We start from the raw sequence: 21081 nt of genomic DNA on the forward strand, positions 1-21081 counted from the left end.
ATGACCCACTCAGGCATTAAAGTCACCCGACAGGATGACTCCATCCCAAGGGGCGACTTTAGCTAGTACTTGTGACAGGTCATAGAAGGCATCTGACTCACCGGCCTTGCCTCCATCCCTCCACTGGTGTTAATAGTCGGTGGAGGCGTAAGCAACCACCCTTACCATTCCTCGTGTTTTGTTTATGGGAAGGCCAGACCATAGAAGCCTGGGACTTACAGTTTCCTAAACCTCAGCGCCATGCTCCCACACCTGTTGTATATATGCCTCTTCCAAAAAAATGTTAGTGTAATATTGTCTATTTTTATATCATGGCTCCTTGGAGACAAATATGCGTTCCCTGCATGCTGAAGCTTGGGAAAACCAGATGACGAAGCCAAAACAGCACTATAATGAGAAACGGGTAAACATAATACAAGAGACATTGATCAGATGGGCATGATGAGAATAACCAGAGCTGAGGAAGGCCTTAAAGCCGTCGAATATTTCGCTTCTCAGGAATAAACCTAACTCATGTAGCAAAAGGTGAAACGTTAATGAAAGGCCATAAAGGAATAACTCTTCCATGGGCAAGAAGTGACTCAGGGAATTTCTGAGAGAGCAAGGGAGGACCCATGGCAAAACACCATAAACTCACTGCACCCGAAGGCAAACAGAGGACAAAGAGACGAGAATGTCCCTTGCTGTTTCACTCTCTGAATTAACAAACCCGAGTGCCTGGAAAGTTGAAACGTAAAATTGCCAACCGCTGCATGTGAATATTGTTAAACGTCACGATTTTAAATGTTAACTTTTGTGAACGGATACATTGTTACATGACAATACAGAAGGTTTTGACTACTAGTTGCATGTTTTATTAACATCCACTTATCAATATGTAATCAGCGTCTCCGACATGGGTTAAACTTCAGTTGTATTTATTCTCAAGTTGCAGTACAGCACGTGTCTCCCTGCGCAGCTGGCTTCTCTCTTGCTCCCGGGACGGCGGCGCACGCTTTGCCTCCCGCCGCCGTGGCACTCACTCTTTCTCCGCCTCGCCGCTGGCTGACGGCGTGTCGGAGAGAGGGGAGGCTCAGCTGGTGGAGCCCGCCACGTGGCCGATGGGTGGTAGCGCAGGTGGTGACGACGTTCGGACCCGGGCTCTTCACACACCGACGACCCAGAGTCCTCTGCTGCTTCTGCTTATATCCCTCTCGGCGGTGCTAAGCTCTGCCTCTAGCCACGCCCCTCTCGGAACATTCTAGAGGGCTCTCGAGGCTTCCCGCTAGCTCTACCCATTTACCTTTCACCCAGATGGGATCCCCCTTACTGATTGGATGTGAGACAACATAGCACGTGTCTGCAATAACCCCCCGGTCGTCCTGTAGGTGGCGCACTCTCGTTACAAATACATAAGTGCCATGATATCTGGGTTAAGCATATAAACTTGTTAACGATTTATGGAAGTTTTGTATTGAAGTATTCTACCGAATACTTCAATCCCACACACACTGCACTTGAAGGGTTTCTCTCCCGTGTGAGTTCTCTGGTGTATTTTAAGAGCAGATGGCCGTGCAAATGCCTTGTTACACACACTGCACTTGAAGTGTTTCTCTCCCGTGCGAGTTCTCTGGTACTGTGTCAAATTTCCAGTCCGATCCGTGCTGTATGCACGCTGGTCGCAATGTTGACTTGTCATACCGAGCTGTGCCGACTGCCTTTGCTCCATCAGACCAGCGTCAGCTGCAGACTGAAAATAATATCCACACCATCGACACGTCAGTATCGATGCACAGAGGAATGCATATATAGTCACATGTGACTTACATGTTTATACTTATTCATATATTCATGATGTAGTAAAAACGTTTCCCAAATTCATCACACGGCTGTTATGGCACACAATGAGAGGGCAAATGATCACAAACATGCCTGGAAGCCCTCGTATCTTGAAAATGAATGTTAACTCAAAACTCCAAGCACACAATTTCGGCTGTCTGGCTACAAAAGGATTATTTATGAGAGCTAAATTCAGCTGACATAGTAAAGGGTGTTGAAAACAATACTATTTGTGTTATGCAGAAATGCATGAATTAATGTTCAATCGCAACTTAGAGGTGTGAACCCAGGCTCAGATGTCCTTGAATGCTGGGATGAACAGTTCCGACTTCACCTCCTGTTTCCATTCTTATTAAGAGTTCCAGAGGAAAACAAAAATAAACTATTGTTTTGACATAACCTCCGTGTGCAATAGAGTTAATAGACTTTACTGCAAATACAGATAGAAAATAACAATAACAAATACAATTAAATTAAGACCACTTGTGTTGCGATCGAAACGACGTGGGTTTTTTTGCTTTATTTACAATTATTATTTTATGTTATTTTTTATTTTCTATCTACGTGACTTTACCGAAAGAACCAAGAATATTAATTCCTGCAGTCACCAAAGTTTTAAGTCAAAACATTCACACACGTTGACAAAGCCTCACCTTGTGTTGTTGTGGGCAGGTCGCTTCTGATAACAAGAGCGGTATAGCAGCTCAAGCGGGCTTGGCCTGGTAACAAAAGAAAATAAAAACTGCGTGACTATTTACAATAAAACAAAGTTACAAAGTGGCGAGCCGGGTGAAGACAAATTAAACTTAAGCGAGATAATTAAAGTGAATGCAATCAGGCGAGGGCAGGAGGCAAGGCCCCGCGTGGCTAGGCCCCGCGTTGTAAAGTTCCAACCTGGACATCGATTCCCATGCTCGCTGCTACTCAACTGACATCCCTACGAGAGAGAGAGAGGCTCTACCTTGGTAAACAACAACAACCACCACCACCACCACAACGACCACCACCACCACAACGATGAGAATTTCTCACCTCGGATTTCAGTGCAAGCGCGCACACGGCAGCTTCCTGTTACCTCGCGACAGCAGAAAGTAGTATGACGTCACTTCCCTCCCAAGAGCTGCTCTCCAACTGAATAAATTATGTTAATGAGGCCGGCCCATATGTGGAGGGATGGGGGCGTGGGCGCTGAACCCGTCGCAATAAACTCGCGACGGCTTTAACGGATACATTATGTTAATGAGCCGCCAGTCACTGGGCGTGATGAGTACTAGGTGCCTCGGTGAATGTATATGCTCTGACTTTAACATAGCTATTTCTGTGACCAGTTACAATCTAATCACTCAGCTATTTCAATGCTAAATTCTATGCTAATTCCTTTGTCAAGGGGTACCTCTGCGGATGTGTATACTTTAACTTAGCTATTTCAATGAGCCATTTCAATGCTAAATTATATGCTAATTCCTTTGTCAAGGCGCTTGGTCTTTTTCTTCTCACACAGCTTAAAGGTCGTGATCTAAGCGTGGCTTCTTCCACTCCAGGGCTATCCTCCAGACAGTCTCGTCCCTTCACCTGATGAAGGCCGCTTGTGTTGTGGCCGAAACGTCGTGATTTTTTGTCAATTTATTTATTTTATTTTCACCTACGTGACTTTACCCAATAGAACCAACGAGTATGGATCCTAGCAGTCACGAAAGCTTTAAATCTAGAATTTACCCAATAGAACCAAAGAGTACTGGGCGTAGCTTTGCCCAAATAAGGATTGCCACTGGAACGATATCGGCAGTGACCCAAGCGGAGGTGACGTCACGCTCAAGAGCGCGGTAAACGGGGTTGGGAAGAACACCTTGGTGACGTGACGTCACTAGCGAGGTACACCTCCCCCTGGCGTTTCACGCCGATGACGTAATGCAGAGTGGTGACGTCACAGAGTTGGAGTTTAAGTTGATTAAGATTAATTTTCCATTGCTCCCTCCCTTGGGTGCGTGGGTTCAGCAACGTGGACATTATTGTGTATACACTGTGTGTACACTGTGTGTGTACACTATGTGTGTGTACACTGTGTCACTATGTGTGTCACTGTGCGTCACTGTGTGTGTACACTGTGTGTGTACACTGTGTGTGTACAGTGTGTGTATGTACACTGTGTGTACGTATATACATTGTGTGTACACTGTGTGTGTGTACACTGTGTGTGTGTACACTGTGTGTCACTGTGTATACACTGCGTGTGTATACACTGTGTGTACACTGCGTGTGTGTACACTGTGTGTATACACTGTGTGTGTCACTGTGTGTATACACTGTGTGTGTCACTGTGTGTCACTGTGTGTCGCTGTGTGTGTCACTGTGTGTCACTGTGTGTGTCACTGTGTCACTGTGTGTGTGTGTCACTGTGCCTGGCACAAGCGTCGTGGTGACGTCACCGCCACTTAGTGGTGAATGGCGGTTGTTATGTCACTGTGTCACTGTGTGTATGTCACTGTGTCACTGTGTGTACACTGTGTGTGTACACTGTGTGTCACTGTGTCACTGTGTGTGCACACTGTGTCACTGTGCGTGTACTGTGTGTGTGTACACTGTGTATACACTGTGTCACTGTGTGTGTACACTGTGTGTGTACACTATGTGTATACACTGTGTGTCACTGTGTGTCGCTTTGTGTGTCACTGTGTCACTGTGTGTGCCACTGTGCCTGGCACAAGCGTCGTGGTGACGTCACCGCCACTTAGTGGCGAATGGCGGTTGTTGTTGTGTCACTGTGTGTCACTGAGTGTGTACACACAGTTTACACTGTGTGTCACTGTGTGTACACTGTGACAGTGTGTACACTGCGTGTGCACACTGTGTCACTGTGTGTGTGTGTACACTGTGTGTGTGTCACTGTGTGTGTACACTGTAGTACACTGTGTATACACTGTGTATGTACCCTGTTTGTGTCCACATTGAACCAAACCCCCGGCAAGGCCATCTACTTAATGACGAGAGAAAATTCACACGAAATGTCCTTTTCAATGGAGTCATCCAGATGTAAATTGATACAAGCTTTTAATGAAGAAATAAAATCATCTAATTCAAAACACAACACAATTCAAAGATGTTTCATTTTAAAACTTCAAAACCGAGCATGGGGTACTTGCGTGAATGCGTCCTTCGTGTGCAAATGTTGTGACTTTCCTGGCCTGAAGGCCGTCAATGTGTTGGACTATTATTGGTGCACAGCGTCTCAACAACAGCAGTGGGGTTTGCTTCAACCGATGGTTACGAACATCCAGACGTGAATCAGCAAGGAGCATTTCTAGTCCCAGTTAGACAAACTCTACGTCAACACGTAAGACAAAACTACAATTCGTGTTGTAGAGAATGTACCTCCTCCTATACGTGTAACTTTCAAGCGGTATGCCTTGTAACTGATGAATGATCCGAGCGTGCTCCCTATTTCAATGACGATGAGTTGCTCCAGAGGCAGACGCTTCGTGAAACACAAAAGTACCCTTTGACCTGTATCACAAGAACAACGGGTCTCACCCGAGTTCTCTGTACAGGTTACTTCCAAAACACACACACACACTTTGTCCTAACTTCACTTATTCAATGTTTGACCCTCAGACAAAATGTTACATTTACGCGCACAATCAGACAAGTATTCATTCTAAATCATTGACGGGCATATTAACAACATTGAATTACTGCAGCGAAATTGACTGCATCACGTTAAATCGTATTAACAAGAAGTTATTTTACAAATACGCACCGTCTACTTAACCGTGTATGTACACCGTACTATTGTTGCGTCATTCAAAACGAGTAGGCCGTTGCATGCTGGCGTCTGGGTCAAAATGTAGCAAATTCTAAACATTACGCTACAAATAATAGATCACGGCGTTTCGATGGCAACACAAGCAATCGTCATCAGGTGGGACAAGCACAGCAGCAAGAAGAAGAAACTGCTGGAGTAGGCGCCTACTACTTCAGCAGTTTCTCTTGCTGTGGTTGTCCCACCTGATGACGATTGCTTGTGTTGTGATCTAAACGCCGTGATCTGTTGTTTCTACCCACGTGGTGACTTTACCGAAATAACTCAAGAGTGTGGATTCCTGCAGTCACGACAGCTTCGAATCAAGATTACCTACAAACAACACAACTGAGATGACGCATCAATCATCACCCCCTACTGACAGGCTCTTGTCCACATGCAGGCCGGTGCAGGGCCACCACCTTGTACCACACAGGGGCAGCTGCTACTTGGGGATGCTCTTCGAGTGTTTCAGACGAGGTACGACACGAAACTTTGAGTTGCTGAGGCGATAAAGCAAGCACCGTGTAAATGCAATTGTTATAACATAGTGAATGCTTGGGAGCTTATTGTCTCTCGCTCCTGGTTACAGATCTACCCAACCCATGGGCCCACAAAGTGTTCCAACTTCACGTTCTTGTCATTAAAGGCCCGTGACAAAGGTGCATCTATTGTAGTGACATCGTCTCTGGCTTACACATCTACCGGGTCTCCACTTGACTTTGGATTGTCTAGGAGGAAGTCCACCCACACCTCCACTTCCACAAACTGCTGGGAGTTGCCTCGCTCTGCCTCAGTCAGAATTCTCCTCCTGCTTCACGTTACCTCCATCGATGTGAAGGTCCCATTTTGGAGTTGAATCTTCATCTTCACATTTCACCTTCACTTCTTCCCTCTTCACCATCACTTCTTCACATTTCACCTCGATACCTTTAAAAGTGTCCAAGCTGGGATTTTCTTCCGGTTCGTGTTTCATGAGGGATGGGCTCATTGCGGCACTTTGACTTTCACAAGCTGATTTCAGACTGCACTCGTTGTGGATCTTCTGATGCTTCTGTGTTCTCTGGTGTGTTTTAAGAGCAGATGACTGTGAAAATGCCTTCCCACACACACTGCACTTGAAGGGTTTCTCTCCCGTGTGTGTTCTCTGGTGTGTTTTAAGAGTAGATGACTGTGAAAATGTCTTCCCACACACACTGCACCTGAAGGGTTTCTCTCCCGTGTGTGTTCTCTGGTGTGTTTTAAGAGCAGATGACTGTGAAAATGTCTTCCCACACACACTGCACCTGAAGGGTTTCTCTCCTGTGTGTGTTCTCTGGTGTGTTTTAAGAGCAGATGGCTGTGAAAATGTCTTCCCACACACACTGCACTTAAAGGGTTTCTCTCCTGTGTGTGTTCTCTGGTGGGTCTCAAGAACTGATGACCTTGCAAATGCCTTGTCACACACAGTGCACTTGAAGGATTTCTCTTCTGTGCGAGTTCTCTGGTGCTGTGTCAAATTTCCAGTCCGATCCGTGCTGTATGCACGCTGGTCACATTGTTGACTTGTCGTACCGAGCTGCTGCGCTGACTGCCTTTGCTCCATTAGACCAGCGTCAGCTGCAGACAGAAAATAATAATATCCACACCATCTACACGTCAGTAACGAGCCATGGAGGAATGAATATATACAGTCACACGTGACTTACGCGTCTATATTCATTCATATATTCATGACTAGCTGTACTACCCGGTTTCGCCCGGGACTTGGATCCACCACGTCCGGCCGCCTTTGTCTCCCCAGTGGCAATGTTCACACCACAAGTTACTCGTTTGAGGCTGAGTCGACCTAGGAGAGGCCCAGAAGCGGTTCAAATAATCGTCGCCGGTGGTGGCCGTGAGCGGGAATCGAACTCGGGTCACCGGGTTCGTAGCGCGGCGTAGCGCTGACCACTACACTACAATGCGTTACGCTTACACACACACACAGACACACAGACACACACACAGACACACACACAGACACACAAAAGATAAAACAAAGATCCCCCATGTAGCCTTAACAGACTGTAGGGGCAAGTGCTGTTAGCGAGCACCTATGAAGGCCGGAACGGTACACGAGGGGGTGGGTGGCCAGCACCACGCCCGACCGCCTTTGTCTCCCTAGTGGCGACGTTTACACACCGCACCAGATACTCATTTGAGGCTGAGTCGACCTAGGGGAGGCCCGGGACCGGTTCAGCTAATCGTCACTGGTGTTGGCCATGAGCGGGAATCGAACCCGTGTCGCCGGGTTCATAGCGCAGCGCGCTAACCGCTACACTATCGCTCCCCACAACACACAAAAAAAACACACAGACACACACACACAGACAGACACACACAGACACACACACAGACACACACACAGACACACACACAGACAACGCTAACCACTACACTACAACGCGTTACGCTTCCACGTGCGAGGGTCACGTGACAGATTTGACGTCACAGCTCACTTGCCGTGCAAAAAATCTATACATTATTGAGCTCTCCCCCCCAAAAACACAAAAGTGTATTTGTATAATGTTTGCACGGTGTACAGTCTGGAAAGTACCCACATGGCAAATTTCCAGTTTGTTGCATGTCGGGAAGTACGCTAAACATTTTGAACAGACAACACACACAATCACAACTTTGCATATTTTTATATATATGGAGGTAAACAGTAGGAGCCAATTTGTTAATCCATTGCCGGACCAGGGTCTCCCCACACCGCCCCGGGTCGTGATTTGACCATACTTCACCACGCTCGTCCGTGTGGCGGCTTGGTGGAGGAGGGTAGCGCAGACGTGGGAGCGTAGTGACATTGTACTCTACAATGGATGTTGCCCCCACCGCTCCTATGCCGCTCACCAACGTTGCACAGTCCCGCAGCCGCCTAAAACAACAACAACAACAAAGTCCCATCACAAGGGAGAAACACACAAATAGAGATTCACTTCGAGTACACTCACCACCACGTAGCTGTCAACCCACTATCAATCAGTGCCCCTACCTTATTACAGATCAATTCAGACCGTATCGGCCACCACGTGTCTTTATACATATCAACGTTCGTCCTACGAAGTCCCATCACAATGTAGAAACACAAACAGACAATATTATGTTACCAAAGCATGTTTTTTTGCCCGTATTGAAATGGCTGTACCCCGTATGGGCGTGAAAACTCAATGTCTCTGTACAAGAATACGGGGTAAACCGTACGTGTTATGATGACAGCTGTGATGCATCAAGAGATAACTTGACCCGTGGTTGTGTTACCTCGTTTAACCAATGGCTTCAAACTCGCGTGGAACAGCCCGAAACCCACAGCATGAGGACAAACACAAAGACGGGTATATCACGAGAGAAAAACCCCCTACATATTTACCAATAACACTGCCCTTAAAAGTAAATACTGTAGTGCATAATCGGGCAATGGCCCTTTTTCATAACGCCTCTGTTACCGACGATTGTATTTAAGCCTTTCTTCTTACGACTGCTGCCTGTGTATCTTACTGTGAAAACAGTTCCACAAAGCATGTATAAATGTTTATTTTCTTTGGGACAGACTAGGCCCGAGACGCCAGGGAGGGCCTGAATGGCCTGGATTGCCTACCGAGGAGGAGACGCCTTCCCCGGCGGGGAGCAACCACAGCCTGCGGTGTCACCGCCGCAACGGGGGTCACACAACACCGGATTTTTTTTCGTAAAAATTTTAAAACCAAAACACCCACTTACCGGTTCGCGTGAGTTCAATCCTGCTCAGAGTTTTAAGGGGCGAGGGGAATTGTTCGTGCAAGTTTAGGGGTGGGGGTGGGGAGTCGTTATGTTCCGAACAGTTTAGAAGCGTCCTGGGAGCCGCGCTTGAGGCGTCAGCCATTGGCACTTGGAAGCTACCACTCCCAGCCAAGGGTTGACGCTCAAACTATCAATCTTATACTTTCACTTCCATCGCATAATTTGAATCGTATTTACTCAAACAATATATGCTGAATGATCTACTGTGATAGTCACGGTCGCTCTGTCATTGTATTGCTGTTGTAGATGTATATATTTTTATATTTTAAAAAAATATTACCGCGTCTGCGACCCCCCCCCCCCTATTTAAAGCGGTAAGTTGGTTCGTTCCAAATGATGACGTTCACACAACGCGATCAAAGCTGGGAACGCTCTTGCAGAATTGTACAACATTTAACTCCGACAGTTATCGCGATATGGCGACACTACGATATTACCTAATCATATCCAACATAAGCGTATTGTACAATTTGTTTCCACACGGCACGTGCACACACTCAAAGCACTTGCAATTCAAATTACTATTTAAAGCTTTCGTGACTGCAGGGATTCATCTTCTTGGTTATTTCGGTAAAGTCACCACGTAGAATGGAAACAATAAAATAAAAAAATATTTTGATCCCCTGCTGATTTTGTACGTTTGCCCACTGACAAAGAAATGATCAGTCTATAATTTTAATGGTAGATTTATTTGAACAGTGAGAGACAGAATAACAACAAAAATCCAGAGAAACGCATGTCAAAAATGTTATAAATTGATTTGCATTTTAATGAGTGAAATGAGTATTTGACCCATCAGAAAGATTTCTGGCTCCCAGGTGTCTATGTGTACAGTGTGTGTGTGTACACTGTTTGTATACACTGTGTGTGTACACTGTGTGTGTGTACACTGTGTGTACATTGTGTATACACTGTGTGTGTACACTGTGTGTGTACACTATGTGTATACACTGTGTGTGTGTACACTGTGTGTGTACGCTGTGTGTGTGTATACTATGTGTATACACTGTGTGTGTGTACACTGCGTATGTGTACACTGTGCGTATAAATTGTGTGTGTACACTGTGTGTGTACACTGTGTGTGTGTACACTGTGTGTGTACATTGTGTGTGTACACTGTGTGTGTACATTGTGTGTGTGTACACTGTGTACAGACACTGTGTGTGTGTACACTGCGTATGTGTACACTGTGTGTGTACAGTGTGTGTACACTGCGTATGTGTACACTGTGTGTGTGTACAGTGTGTGTACACTGTGTGTGTACATTGTGTGTGTACATTGTGTGTGTGTACACTGTGTGTGTGTACACTGTATACACTGTGTGTGTGTACACTGTGTATACCCTGTGTGTCACTGTGTGTACACTGTGTGTGTGTATATATACACTGTGTGTACCCTGTGTGTGTACACTGTATGTACACCGTGTGTACACTGTGTGTGTACACTGTGTATACCCTGTGTGTGTGTACACTGTGTGTGTACACTGTGTGCGTGTACACTGTGTGTGTGTACACTTTGTGTGTGTACACTGTTTGTGTTCGCATTGAACCGAACCCCCGGCAAGGCTGTCTACTTAATGACGACAGAAAATTCACAAGAAATGTCCTTTTCAATGAAGTCTTCCAGATGTAAATTGATACAAGCTTTTAATGAAGAAATAAAAATCATCTAATTCAAAACACAACACAATTCAAAGATGTTTCATTTTAAAACTTAAAAACGGAGCATGGGGTACTTGCGTGAATGCGTCCTTCGTGTGCAAATGTTGTGACTTTCCTGGCCTGAAGGCCGTCAATGTGTTGGTCCCTTATTGGTGCACAGCGTCTCAACAACAGCAGTGGGGTTTGCTTCAACCGATAGGTACGAACATCCAGACGTTAATCAGCAAGGAGCATTTCTAGTCCCAGTTAGACAAAATCTACGTCAACACGTAAGACAAAACTACAATTCGTGTTGTAGAGAATGTACCTCCTCCTATACGTGTAACTTTCAAGTGGTATGCCTTGTAACTGATGAATGATCCGAGCGTGCTCCATATTTCAAAGACGATGAGTTGCTCCAGAAGCAGACGCTTCGTGAAACACAAAAGTACCCTTTGACCTGTATCACAAGAACAACGGGTCTCACCTGAGTTCTCTGTACAGGTTACTTCCAAAACACACACACACACACTTTGTCCTAACATCACTTATTCAATGTGTGACCCTCAGACAAAATGTTACATGCACGCGCACAATCAGACACGGTATTCATTCTAAATCATTGACGGGCATTTTAACAACATTGAATTACTGCAGCGAAATTGACTGCATCACGTTACATCGTATTAACAAGAAGCTTTTAAAAAAAGTTGCACAGTCTGCTTCACAGTGCAAAACATACTATTGTGTTATTCAAAACGAGTAGGCCATTGCATGCTGGCATCTGAGTGAAAATTTAGCAAATTCTAAACATTACCTACAAACTACACAACTGAGATGACGCATCAATCATCGCCCCCTACTGACAGGCTCTTGTCCACATGCAGGCCGGTGCAGGGCCACCACCTTGTACCACACAGGGGCAGCTGCTACTTGGGGATGCTCTTCGAGTGTTTCAGACGAGGTACGACACAAAACTCCGAGTTGCCGAGGCGATAAAGCTCTTACCCTGCAGGTTGAACCAAGGAACTGAGTGTCCATCTTCACGTTCTTGTCATTAAAGGCCTGTGACAAAGGTGCATCTATTGGAGCGACATCATCTCAAGCTTACACATCTACCGGGTCTCCACTTGACTTTGTATTGTCTAGGAAGTCCACCCACACCTCCACTTCCACAAACTGCTGGGAGTTGCCTCGCTCTGCCTCACAGAATTCACCTCCTGCTTCACGTTGCCTCCATCGATATGAAGATCCCATTTTGGAGTTGAATCTTCATCTTCACATTTTACCTTCACTTCTTCGCTCTTCACCATCACCTCTTCACATTTCACCTCGATACCTTTAAGTGTCAAAGCTGGGATTTTCCTCCGATTCTTGTTTCATGAGGGATGGGCTCATTGCGGCACTTTGACTTTCACAAGCTGATTTCAGACTCCACTCCTTGCAGATCTTCCGATGCTTCTGTGTTCTCTGGTGTACTTGAAGATTTGATGAAGTTGCAAACATCTGCCTGCACAGAGTACACTTGAAGGGTTTCTCTCCCGTGTGTGTTCTCTGGTGTACTATAAGAGCAGCTGACTGTGCAAACGCCTTCCCGCACACACTGCACTTGAAGGGTTTCTCTCCCGTGTGTGTTCTCTGGTGTGTTACAAGAGCAACCGACTGCGAAAATGCCTTCACACACACACTGCACTTGAAGGGTTTCTCTCCCGTGTGAGTTCTCTGGTGTGTTACAAGAGCAGATGACTGTGAAAATGCCTTCACACACACACTGCACTTGAAGGGTTTATCTCCCGTGTGTGTTCTCTGGTGTGTTACAAGAGCAGATGACTGTGAAAATGCCTTCACACACACACTGCACTTGAAAGGTTTCTCTCCCGTGTGTGTTCTCTGGTGCATTTTAAGAGCAGATGGCCGTGCAAATGCCTTGACACACACACTGCACTTGAAGTGTTTCTCTCCCGTGCGAGTTCTCTGGTGCTGTGTCAAATTTCCAGCCCAATCCGTGCTGTATGCACACCGGTCGCATTGTTGACTTGTCGTACAGAGCTGCGCCGACTGCCTTTGCTCCATCAGAACAGCGTCAGCTGCAGACTGAAAAAAATAATATCCACACCATCAACACGTCACTATCGATGCACAGAGGAATGCATATATGCACAGTAACACGTGACTTACACGTCTATACTCATTCATATATTCATGATGTAGTGAAAAAGTGTCCCAAATGCATCACACGGGCTGTGATGGCACACAATGAGAGGGCAAATGGTTATAAACATGCCTGGAAGACCTCGTATCTTCAAAATGAATGTTAACTCAAAACTCCAAGCACACAATTTCAGCTGTCTGGCTACAAAAGGAATATTTATGAGAGCTAAATTCAGCTGACAAAGCAAAGGGTGTTGAAAACAATACTATTTGTGTTATGCAGAAATTCGTAAATTAATGTCAATCGCAACTTAGAGGTGTGAATCCAGGCTCAGATGTCCTTGAATGCTGGGATGAACAGTTCCGATTTCAGCTGCATGTGTGTGCTGTGTTAACTTCCTGTTTCCATTCTTATAAAGAGTTCCAGAGGAAAACAAAAGTAAACTATTGTTACGCTATAACCTCCGTGTTCAACAGAGTTAACAGACGTTACTGCAAACACAAACTGTACACTGTCACTGGGTAAACAGGCGGTGGCGTGTCTAGAATCATGCCTGGCCACCTTCATCTGCTTGGCATGAATGCTTCCTCACTCCACCAAGTAATTAATTGAGGATCAATGAACATAGCCGAGGCTAACTGGAGTTTACGTGTCTCTCTCCGTGGTGAGATGTTAACTACCTCACCTGGTGCACAGGAAGTCGTGGGTTCGATTCCGACCCTGACGCCTGCTGTATATTTGGAGTTTGCGCGTCACTCCGTTTAGCGTCTTTGACCGATAGACATTGACACACGTATTCTTGTTTCTTTCAGTAAAGTTACGTAGATAGAAAATAACAATAACAGATAATACAATTACATTAAATAAAGACCACTTGTGTTGCGATCAAAACGTGAGTTTTTTTGCTTTATTTACAATTTATTCTTATTTATTTCTATTTTATTTTCTATCTACGTGACTTTACCGAAATAACCAAGAATATTAATTCCTGCAGTCACCAAAGTTTTAAGTCAAAACATTCACACACGTTGACAAAGCCTCACCTTGTGTTGTTGTGGGCAGGTTGCTTCTGATAACAAGAGCGGTATAGCAGCTCAAGCGGGCTTGGCCTGCTAACAAAATAAAATAAAAACTGCGTGAATATTTACAATAAAACAAAGTTACAAAGTGGCGAGCCGGGTGAAGACAAATTAAATTTAAGCGAGATAATTAAAGTGAATGCAATCAGGCGAGGGCAGGAGGCAAGGCCCCGCGTGGCTAGGCCCCGCGTTGTAAAGTTCCAACCTGGACATCGATTCCCATGCTCGCTGCTACTCAACTGACATCCCTACGAGAGAGAGCGAGGCTCTACCTTGGTAAACAACAACAACAACCACCACCACAACGACCACCACCACCACAACGATGAGAATTTCTCACCTCGGATTTCAGTGCAAGCGCGCACAGGGCAGCTTCCTGTTGCCTAGCGACAGCAGGAAGTAGTATGACGTCACTTCCCTCCCAAGAGCGGCTCTGTACCTGAATAAATTATGTTAATGAGGCCGGCCCATATGTGGAGGGATGGGGGCGTGGGCGCTGAACCTGTCGCAATAAACTCGAGACGGCTTTAACGGTCACATTATGTTAATGAGCCGCCAGTCACTGGGCGTAGCTTTGCCCAAATAAGGATTGCCACTGGAAAGATATCTGCAGTGACACTGGCGGAGGTGACGTCACGTTCAAGAGCACGGTGGAATACCTTGGTGACATGACGTCACTAGCGAGGTACACCTCACCCTGGCGTTTCACGCCGATGAGGTATGCAGAGTGGTGACGTCACAGAGTTGGAGTTTAAGCTGATTTAGATTAATTTTCCATTGCTCCCTCCCTTTGGTGTGTGAGCTCAGCAACAACGTGGACATTATTATGTATACACTGTGTGTGTGTACATATATACACTGTGTGGACATACACTGTGTATACACTGTGTGCGTGTACACTGTGTGTGTGTACACTATGTGTATACACTGTGTGTCACTGTGTGTCGCTCTGTGTCACTGTGTCACTGTGCCTGGCACAAGCGTCGTGGTGACGTCACCGCCACTTAGTGGCGAATTGCGGTTGTTGTTGTGTCACTGTGTCACTGTGTGTACACTGCGTGTGTACACTGTGTACACATACAGTGTGTGTACACTGCGTGTGCACACTATGTGTCACTGTGTGTATATACACTGTGTGTGTACCGTGTGTGTACACTGTGTATACACTGTATGTGTGTACACTGTGTGTGTACAGTGTATACCCTGTGTATGTGTACAGTGTATACACTGTGTGCGTGTACAATGTGTGTGTACACTGTGTGTGTGTACACTGTGTATACACTGTGTGTGTGTACGCTATGTGTGTATACACTGTGTGTGTGTACACTGTGTGCATGTGTACACTGTGTGTACACTGTGTGTGTAAACTGTGTGTCCGAACCCCCGGCAAAGGCCATCTACTTAATGACGAGAGAAAATTCACACGAAATGTCCTTTTCAATGAAGTCTTCCAGATGTAAATTGATACAAGCTTTTAATGAAAAAATAAAATCATCTAATTCATAACACAACACAATTCAAAGATGTTTCATTTTAAAACTTCAAAACGGAGCATGGGGTACTTGTGTGAATGTGTCCTTCGTGTGCAAATGTTGTGACTTTCCTGGCCTGAAGGCCGTCAATGTGTTGGACCATTATTGGTGCACAGCCTCTCAACAACAGCAGTGGGGTTTGCTTCAACCGATAGGTAACGAACATCCAGACGTCAATTAGCAAGGAGCATTTCTAGTCCTAGTTAGACAAAATCTACGTTAACACGTAAGACAAAACTACAATTCGTGTTTTAGAGAATGTACCTCCTCCTATACGTGTAACTTTCAAGTGGTATGCCTTGTAACTGATGAATGATCCGAGCGTGCTCCCTATTTCAAAGACGATGAGTTGCTCCAGAGGCAGACGCTTCGTGAAACACAAAAGTACCCTTTGACCTGTATCACAAGAACAACTGGTCTCACCTGAGTTCTCTGTACAGGTTACTTCCAAACACACACACACACACTTTGTCCTAACATCACTTGTTCAATGTGTGACCCTCAGATAATGTTACATGCACAATCAGACAAGTATTCATTATAAATCATTGACGGGCATATCAGCAACATTGAATTACTGCAGCGAAATCGACTGCATCACGTTACATCGTATTAACAAGAAGTTATTTTACAAATACGCACCGTCTGCTTAACAGTGTATGTACAACGTACTATTGTTGCGTCATTCAAAACGAGTAGGCCGTTGCATGCTGGCGTCTGGGTCAAAATGTAGCAAATTTAAAACATCACACTACAAATAACAGATCACGGCGTTTCGATGGCAACACAAGCAATCGTCATCAGGTGGGACAAGCACAGCAGCAATAAGAAGAAACTGCTGGAGTAGGCGCCTACTACTTCAGCAGTTTCTCTTGCTGTGGTTGTCCCACCTGATGACGATTGCTTGTGTTGTGATCTAAACGCCGTGATCTGTTATGTTTCTACCCACGTGGTGACTTTACCGAAATAACTCAAGAGTGTGGATTCCTGCAGTCACGAAAGCTTCGAATGAAGATTGCCTACAAACTACACAACTGAGATGACGCATCAATCATCGCCCCCTACTGACAGGCTCTTGTCCACATGCAGGCTGGTGCAGGGCCACCACCTTGTGCACAGTCATCCGATCTTGTAAAACACCAGAGAACACACACAGGAGAGAAACCCTGCTACTTGGGGATGCTCTTCGAGTGTTTCAGACGAGGTACGACACAAAACTCCGAGTTGCTGAGGGAATTAACCAAGCACCATGTAAAATCAATTATTATGATAACATAGTGAATGCTTGGGAGCTTATTGGCTCTTGTTCCTGGTTAGAGATCTACCCAACCCACGGGCCCACAAAGTGTTCAACTTCACGTTCCTGTCATTAAAGGCCTGTGACAAAGGTGCATCTATTGTAGCGACATCGTCTCAAGCTTACACATCTACCGGGTCTCCACTTGACTTTGTATTGTCTAGAAGCAAGTCCACCCACACCTCCACTTCCACAAACTGCTGGGAGTTGCCTCGCTCTGCCTCAGTCAGAATTCTCCTCCTGCTTCACGTTGCCTTCATCAATGTGAAGGTCCCATTCTGGAAATGAATCTTCATCTTCACATTTCACCATCACCTCTTCATATTTCACCTTTATACCTTTAAAAGTGTCCAAGCTGGGATTTTCTTCCGGTTCGTGTTTCATGAGGGATGGGCTCATTGCGGCACTTTGACTTTCACAAGCTGATTTCAGACTCCGACTTTGCTCCTTGTGATTCTTTTGTGTTCTCTGGTGTCTTCGAAGATTTGATGAATCTGCAAACGGCTTCCTGCACAGAGCACACTTGAAGGGTTTCTCTCCTGTGTGTGTTCTCTGGTGTTTTACAAGATCGGATGACTGTGCAAATGCCTTCACGCACACACTGCACTTGAAGGGTTTCTCTCCCGTGTGTGTCCTTTGGTGTACTTTAAGCTTTGGTGAAACTGTAAACGCCTTCCCGCACAGAGTGCACCTGAAGGGTTTCTCTCCCGTGTGTGTTCTCTGGTGTTACAAGAATATATGAATCTGAAAACGCCTTGCCGCACAGAGTTTTCCCGGTGCCAGGAGATTGGCCGACCCCCCACAGGACAGGTTACACTGCGGTGCCCCTAAATTGGCTGAAGATTTTATGGGCGCAGAAGGGAAAGGTTCACTGGACCAACCGCGATGAGTTACTCACGACCTTGGGATAGGCGGAGTGTGGAGTAATTGGCCAGAAGAGCAGACCAGTGGGTTAGAATTAATGAGCACGGGAGGACAATGGGTGAGCGGCAGCAGACCCCGTGGCCCTCCATTTAGACGGCGCAGGTTAAGCGCGCGATTGGCCGCGCGGTACAATTCCACCCTGGGCCTTTTAAGTTTAGAGAATGAAGGTGGGAGCCCCGGGACGATTGGGGCAGTTGTCTTCAACCTCCGGGCAATCCAGACCCACTGCCTGCCGTCCTGCCTCCTCGAGCCGCTCGCAGCGTCCATGTGATGCCAGCGAGTGCTGCTATGAGGCAGCGATTGGCAAGGGTTTCGCTTGTCCGTCTCCCTCTGACTCTCATAGCGTCCGTGCGATGCCGTGAGAACAGCTACGAGGTACATGGTAGGACGTTTGTGTAACTGGGGTCATAGGCAGAGTTAGGCTAGGCTCTCCTCACGAAATATTCCCCCTCCAGGTAGCGGGTTTTTGTGCCGTTAATAAACTTTAGTTCATTTCTGTGTGTGTGGGTAGAGCCTCGGCGTGGAGTCTGTGATTTTTGTGGGGAGACGGTGTGCATGAGAGGGTGTGTGCGGGGCTGCAGGGTTTCGGTGTGGGGCCCACTTGCTGGCACTCGCGCGCACTTACACAGCGTGTGCATAGTAAAAACAGCCTTAGCGGCGAGGCGTGCACCCAGAGTCCTGCCGCAGCCATCCCTTTTTCGTTATCATTAGCATTGGTACACAGCGGATTAGGGCCTCGCCACGGTACATTCCAAATCCACTCACTCACATGCTCACTCACCCTCATGCAGAACAAGGGGAGTACATTCCAACTCCACTCACACGCTCACTCACCCTCATGCAGAACAAGGAGAGTACATTCCAACTCCACTCACTCACACGCTCACTCACCCTCATGCAGAACAAGGGGAGTACATTCCAACTCCACTCACTCACACGCTCACTCACCCTCATGCAGAACAAGGGGAGTACATTCCAACTCCACTCACACGCTCACTCACCCTCATGCAGAACAAGGAGAGTACATTCCAACTCCACTCACTCACACGCTCACTCACCCTCATGCAGAACAAGGGGAGTACATTCCAACTCCACTCACTCACACGCTCACTCACCCTCATGCAGAACAAGGGGAGTACATTCCAACTCCACTCACTCACACGCTCACTCACCCTCATGCAGAACAAGGGGAGTACATTCCAACTCCACTCACTCACACGCTCACTCACCCTCATGCAGAACAAGGGGAGTACATTCCTACTCCACTCACTCACATGCTCACTCACCCTCATGCAGAACAAGGGGAGTACATTCCAACTCCACTCACTCACACGCTCACTCACCCTCATGCAGAACAAGGGGAGTACATTCCAACTCCACTCACATGCTCACTCACCCTGATGCAGAACAAGGGGAGTACATTCTAACTCCACTCACATGCTTACTCACCCTCATGCAGAACAAGGGGAGTACATTCCTACTCCACTTACTCACCCTCATGCAGAACAAGGGGAGTACATTCCAACTCCACTCACTCACACGCTCACTCACCCTCATGCAGAACAAGGGGAGTACATGCCAACCCCACCCAAAAAAGCACACGAGTCTGGAATCGATCCCAGACACATTCTGGTGCACCACTCTGCCCCCCAATAGAGCGTGATTCAATTATTTCTGTCAATATGTAGCGTTGACTTCGGATGCACCTCATGTAACTCCTGAACCCCGTTAAATTGGTTGTGTTGGATTGTTGCAGCCAACTCTCTGGGAACCAGTTCCTTCAACAAAGTGCGGGCTTGCGTGTGGCGGTCTGAGTGTCTGGAGGCAACTGGAATTGGACTCTGCGATGCCTGTAATGTGAAGGTTTCTGGTCTTTTTCACAAATGTCCAGCAGGGGCGGATCAAGTTACAACAAGCAATACAATTTTGTTAGGAGTACAAAATAGAAAAAAGTAATGCAAGTCACTAAAAATGTACGACTATAAATATAGTATCTAAGTACAAATTAAATGAGTACATACATGCCTGCCGATGTATCAATACCGAACGCAAGCTAGGGCAAGGCAGTAAAACACCAACAAAACAGTCCCAGACCACACCAAGACAACACGCAGTCATTTAATTAAATGTTCTGATCTGTGTTCTGACTTTAATGCTTCCTAACTTGTATTCTCCTGCAAGAGATGATGACATTCTAACTTGCAACGTTCATCAGCTAGCTGAGACCAGGCCAATGTGGCTTTGAATGGTGTCCTAGATGGACACCCACCACCGGAGTGGAAAATCTTACAGATGACAAGCATATGGTCAACGGGCAGATCACCTCAACGGTAGGTCCTGGTGTCAAGGACATGGGCTTGCATTCGGTGTTCTGTTACTATATAGTCCAGCAGATGTCCCTGCTTGGACCCAGTGTGCATCCATGATGCTGTGTGGATGCGCCGATGCCGGAACAGCGTGTTGGTAAGCCCAGAGTGCCGCATAGAAGTCTAGCAGCCTCCTACCGTTGTTATTGAGCTGTTCTGGCCGATGCCTTCCAATCACTTTGGCCCAGATGCCAGTGTCATGACCCACTCAGGCATTAAAGTCACCCGACAGGATGACTCCATCCCAAGGGGCGACTTTAGCTAGTACTTGTGACAGGTCATAGAAGGCATCTGACTCACCGGCCTTGCCTCCATCCCTCCACTGGTGTTAATAGTCGGTGGAGGCGTAAGCAACCACCCTTACCATTCCTCGTGTTTTGTTTATGGGAAGGCCAGACCATAGAAGCCTGGGACTTACAGTTTCCTAAACCTCAGCGCCATGCTCCCACACCTGTTGTATATATGCCTCTTCCAAAAAAATGTTAGTGTAATATTGTCTATTTTTATATCATGGCTCCTTGGAGACAAATATGCGTTCCCTGCATGCTGAAGCTTGGGAAAACCAGATGACGAAGCCAAAACAGCACTATAATGAGAAACGGGTAAACATAATACAAGAGACATTGATCAGATGGGCATGATGAGAATAACCAGAGCTGAGGAAGGCCTTAAA

The 21081-nt window shown here is 46.3% G+C and overlaps 1 long non-coding RNA gene across 2 annotated transcripts; it reads right to left on the reverse strand.

Annotated features, from left to right (window-relative positions):
- Window positions 1-6900: 6900 nt before the first annotated feature.
- Window positions 6901-9528, reverse strand: LOC142915618 (uncharacterized). 2 transcript variants are annotated; one of them, XR_012936029.1, is made up of 3 exons: window positions 9359-9528; window positions 8383-8516; window positions 6901-7213 (listed from the first exon to the last, which is right to left on the reverse strand). It is a non-coding gene; the product is annotated as an uncharacterized LOC142915618 (long non-coding RNA). The 2 variants fall into 2 exon arrangements; XR_012936030.1 differs by having other exon boundaries at window positions 8378-8516.
- Between the last annotated feature and the right edge of the window lie 11553 nt (window positions 9529-21081).

The sequence above is a fragment of the Petromyzon marinus genome, unplaced genomic scaffold (genome assembly GCF_048934315.1).
Source record: "Petromyzon marinus isolate PM22_M1 ecotype Great Lakes invasive population unplaced genomic scaffold, UKy_Petmar_22M1.pri1.0 PM_G_Scaffold_33, whole genome shotgun sequence".
NCBI classification, from domain to species: domain Eukaryota; kingdom Metazoa; phylum Chordata; class Hyperoartia; order Petromyzontiformes; family Petromyzontidae; genus Petromyzon; species Petromyzon marinus.